This window comes from Syngnathoides biaculeatus, chromosome 20 (assembly GCF_019802595.1).
Source record: "Syngnathoides biaculeatus isolate LvHL_M chromosome 20, ASM1980259v1, whole genome shotgun sequence".
Classification (NCBI taxonomy): Eukaryota; Metazoa; Chordata; class Actinopteri; order Syngnathiformes; family Syngnathidae; genus Syngnathoides; species Syngnathoides biaculeatus.
This window is the reverse complement of record NC_084659.1, coordinates 15,411,960-15,417,256: the sequence shown is the minus strand read 5'-3', so window position 1 is coordinate 15,417,256 and position 5,297 is coordinate 15,411,960.

Below are 5,297 nucleotides of genomic sequence, written 5' to 3'. Positions count from 1 at the left end.
GCTTAATCACCTGCTGGAACTGTCACCACACATTAAAAAAAAAAAATGTAAAATCACGCTTCAAGAGCCAAAACAGTGTCTGAGGAATATTTCAAGGGTCCGCGCTACTTCTCATTATGACTTCAGCTCCCAGAAAGTTCTCTGCATACATTGGTGTGATTGATCGTTACCCGACGCGGGTCAATCAGCGTTTTTTTGAAAGTTCGCTGCGGTGGTTAATCAGGCAACATATCAGGGTTTGAATGCAGATTAGCAATATTTATAGGTTCATGTTGAGAATTTAGCGCTGGTCGCATGGCAACAGGAAGGCCGTTTTTTTTTTAATAAATAAATAAATAAGAAGCCAGAAGCCACTCCGTCATGCTGTCATAAGCCTCCATTACAAGGACCGCCTGGCACGTCTACACGTATAAATCAAACCGGCTAATACGAGAGTAGCATGGTGGGTGACCGCAGGGTCCGTCTCCAAACCGCCACTCCGCTTACGCGGAAACACCTTCCGCCGTCCCGCGGTCCAGTTGCCCCCAACGTAATTTCACCCCCCCCCCCCCCCGCCACCCGCGCTTCCGAGTACAAGCATTATTCCGAGGCGTGACCGAAATGAATGTCGGTGCGCAGGGGGCGGCAGAGTTATGCTTCAACTACTTTCTGGGTCAAATGTGAGCAGATAGTCACGTGCCGCTCCAGTGCTCGGATCACAATAGATGCTTCCTGATTTGTTTCAAACCTCCACCGAGCGCAAAAACACAACAGATACTGTTTGGCTGATAATTTGCAGGTCGGTTTGACTCACTGCGAGCTGCAGTTGAACCCGAATTTACCACACCGTCGCAAAAAAAAATAAAAACGACAGTTGGCGACTCACACCTGCACAATGAGTTGATTGGATTTATGGACGCCCTGATCAGCGAGCCTGGGTAGGTTTTTAATGTCGCATAATCAATATACTGTACATCACAGGTGTCAAACTCAAGGCGCGGGGGTCAGGTCCAGCCCGCCACATGATTTTATGTGGCCCGCGATGCCAAATTTGAGTGTGAATTTCCATAATTCTGACAAAAAATCTGAAATTTCAAATTGTCATATATCATAAAAGATAAATTTGAGATATTACAAGTATTTTTTTTGTGTTACCAAACGTCAACAGTTGAAAAACACATTGCCCTTCTGATTCCAAAACTAGTTCATAAATTGTAACTCTGATGAGATGATTAAATATTTTTTGTTCAACAGTCACAACGGCCCTCTGAGGGAAACCGGAACAACAATGTGGCCCGCAAGAAAAGTGAGTTTAACACCCCTGCTGTACATAATTGCATTTAGTAAACTACAAAAACAGAGAATACCGTAATTCCCGACCTGCAGAGCGCACCCGATTATAAGCCTCAATGAGTACCTTTGTAAAGGAAATACCATTTGCTATATACATAAGCCGCATCTGTATAAAAGCTGCAAGTGCCCACATTGAAACACGAGATATTTACAAAGAAAGACGGTAAACAGTAAGGGTTAAACGCTAGCGCGGCGTTCACACTACTACTAACGCTAGCGCTGGGCTAGCACTAACACTAACAGGGCCGGTTAAAATAAAACTTACCGGTAAATATTACTGAGAAACGTCAGTAACAGCAGCAACACGCTAGCGCAGTGCTAAAAGGGCTGGTTTTAAAAAAAAAAAAAAAACACACACCGCTAAAAATCACTGAGACACGGCAGTAACATGCTAGCGCAGCGCTAATAGGGCCAGACCACTAAAAGTCACTTCCTCGGCACATATATTCCGCCGGTCTCACTTTTACCTTTTCCGCTCGAGTGCCCCCTCGCGGCCGTTAGAAAAAAAAAATGCACAAATTATCCGCATCACCGCATGAACCGCAGGGTTGAAAGCGTGTGAAAAAAGTTGCGATTTATAAGACGGAAATTACGGTAATAGTTGCCCAAGAGATAAAAATCTGACTTTAAAAAACAATACAAGGGTGCGGGTACCTTCAAAAAAAAAAAATCTCGGAATTGGTGAATTCGCAAATGCCAAACCACGAATATACTGTACGCTGTATTGCGTTACAGCGATTGTATATTCAGCGTTCATTCATATCAGGTTGTCTCCATTTATTATCGATTGATAACGGGGCTTCGGGCAGCATGGGAATAGGATGCAAGTTCTGGATGAAGGCAATTCCACTGGGGGGGGGGGGGGGGGGTGTTGAATTAGGGGAAACTGTCAGGGATTAGCAAAGGGGGGAACAATAAACAGCCTGTGGTAGTATTGACAAGGCAACGCGATAATTTAAGTGTAGTTGTACGTTAATTAATCACAATGTTTTTCGGGACGGTACTTTCGGCAGCGCGGGCTGTTTTGACACGGGCAGCGTACATGTCTAAAACTGGCACATTAATTACAGTCCGGCACTGGCGGGGCCCGCGTCTGCGACTGCAAGCTGTTTTAATTAGCGCAGCGAGGGTCGTTTGGGCGCCATGTGCGTGTACATCTGGAAGACCGGAGCCATGCAGCCATAATGAATAAACAAGCAAGATAAAAAAAAAAAAAAAAGTTGTTTTGAAGTTATTTCACCAGCGATGCACTCTGCAGAGAATGCAATCACTGCCGTGTCAAACTCCGCTCTGAGACAATCAATAAAAAGCTTTTATTCCACATTGTGGCTAGCCGCAAGCGCGGGGGATGGAGGTCGGGGGTGGGGGTGGGTGATAAAAGTCAGTCCCCGATGTCGCACCTCCAATCTCCAGACCTCAAGTAAACATCATTGATGAGGAAATAAAGAAAACAAAGAGCAGGAGGAAGGGGGGGGGGCCTCGCGGTGAAGCGCTTGTCTCGCCGGGTCCAAATTCGGATTTCATTAATCTTCCGCTGAGGAGGAAATAAATAGTAATAATAATAAAAAGATGTCAGCCTGACCCGGGGTGACAAACAGAGGTTGCGTGTTGCAATTGAGCAGACGTGCTCACGGCAATCCAATTTCCCCCTTTGTGTCACGTGAGGTAGGCTTCGATTGTCACGGCGAAATAAACTATTTTGCATAAGGCAACGTTTGTTGTTCGCATACACTCCATATGCATCGGTTCAGTAAACAAGATTTGGAAGCAAGCACACCAAATTCTTTGTCTTTGAAGGAAAAAAACAAAACTAAAATAGCCAAATATCAGAATCGGAATCAGCTTGAAAAAAAAAGAAAAAAAAATACCGCTCAGGCTGTAACTACAGTGAAAAAAAGTATTTGAACACCCTTCTACATGGCAAGTTCTCCCACTTAGAAATCATGGAGGGGTCTGAATTTTTCACCGTAGGTGCATGGCCAATGTGAGAGAGGTAAAAAGAAAAATCCAGGAATCACAATGTATGCTTTTTTTCACAATTTATTTGTGTGATACATCTGGAAATAAGTATTTGAACACCTGACCCTCAAAAACCTGGTAAAAGTCCACCTCCCCTCCATGTATTATCCTGAATCGGATGCACCTATGTGTGGTCGTTAGCTGCATAAAGACACCTGTCCACCCCATACAATCAGTAAGATTCAACTTTGTAACATGGCCAAGACCAAAGAGCTGTCCAAAGACACCAGAGACAAAATTGGACAACTCCACACGAACCGTGTTTGGAGAAAGATGAATGATGAGTTCCATCCCAAGAACACCATCCCTACTGTGAAGCATGGGGTCATGCTTTGGGAGTGTTTTTCTCACGCTTGGGACAGGACGACTGCACTGTATTAAGAAAAGGATGACCGCGGGCATGTATTGTGAGATTTTGGCGAAAAACCTCTTTCCCTCAGTCAGAGCCTTGAAGATGGGTCGTGGCTGGGTCTTTCAACATGACAATGACCTGAAGCACACAGCCAGGAAAACCAAGGAGTGGCTCCGTAAGAAGCTTATCAAGGTTCTGGCGTGGCCTAGCCAGTCTCTAGACTTAACCCAATAGAAAATCTTTGGAGGGAGCTGAAACTACGTGTTTCTCGGCGACAGCCCGGAAACCTGTCTGATCTAGAGAAGATCTGTGTGGAGGAGTGGGCCAAAATCCCTCCTGCAGTGTGCGCAAACCTGGTGGACAACTACGGGAAATGTTTGACCTCTGTAATTGAAAAGAAAGGCTGCTGTACCAAATAACATCGTTTTTCTCAGGTGTTCAAATACTTATTTGCAGCTGTATCACACAAATAAATCGTTAAAAAAAAAAAAAAAAATCATACATTGTGATTCTCTGGATTTTTCTTGTTAGATGATCTCTCTCACAGTGGACATGCACCTACGAGGAAAATTTCTGACTCCTCCATGATTTCTAAGTGGGAGAACTTGCAATAAGGCAGGGTGTTCAAATACTTGTTTTCTTCACTGTATGACCTAAATAAAAGAATGTGAACACAATAAGAGAAGTATAAAAATGAGAAAATGTGCAAATGAGATAAAGAAATTACACGTTGAAGGGCAGCTGCTCTATTTGTTGTTTCAGTCAATAGTTTTGAATTTGCATCAGGTCATCAGAACTAATGCTGCGCACGGTCAGACTACGATCAATTTAAGCTATATAGAACCAACTACAAAAGACGAGATCCTGGAGAAACATTATGCATGGCACAGGTCAAAATCTAATTCTGACGTATTGAAAGGGCATATGGAATACCAGCTACAGTTTTCAGATGGCGAGGACAGCTTGATTAAAAGATAAGTCATAATCACCAAACACTCATAATTCATATTTGAAGTGTAAATCAGGGGTGTCAAACTCATTTTTGTCGCAGGCCACATTGTAGTTCTGGTTTCCCTCAGTGGGCCGTTATTACTGCGAAACCGTAAAAATCATTTATTGCCTCATCATATTCACACATGAAATTTATGAATTACTTTTGGAATCAGAAATCAAGGGTAACGGGATTTTCAACTATTGTTGATGTTTGGTAACATAAAAGCACTTGCAATCCTCAGCGTCATCATTTATGACATGACAACTTGAAATTTTGGGACAGGTTTGAACTAGAATCACGGAAGTTGGTACATCATCATTTGCCTCTGCGGGCCACATAAAATCATGTGGCGGGCCAGATGTGACCCTCGGCCTTAGAGTTTGACACCTGCGGCCTAAATTCTGCCTTGTTTGTGCTTTTTCTTCAGTTGGTGCCAGCTTCAAAGTGGGAATCAAACACGCCCCAGATGGATCCCTTGAAGTCCTACTGACAGTGTGGACATGCACACAAAAGGGGGGAATATGAACTACACATTCCCAATTGAAATCATGTGGAATAAATCAAATCGCTTGCATAGGTTTGGTACCCGTCAAGTCAAGC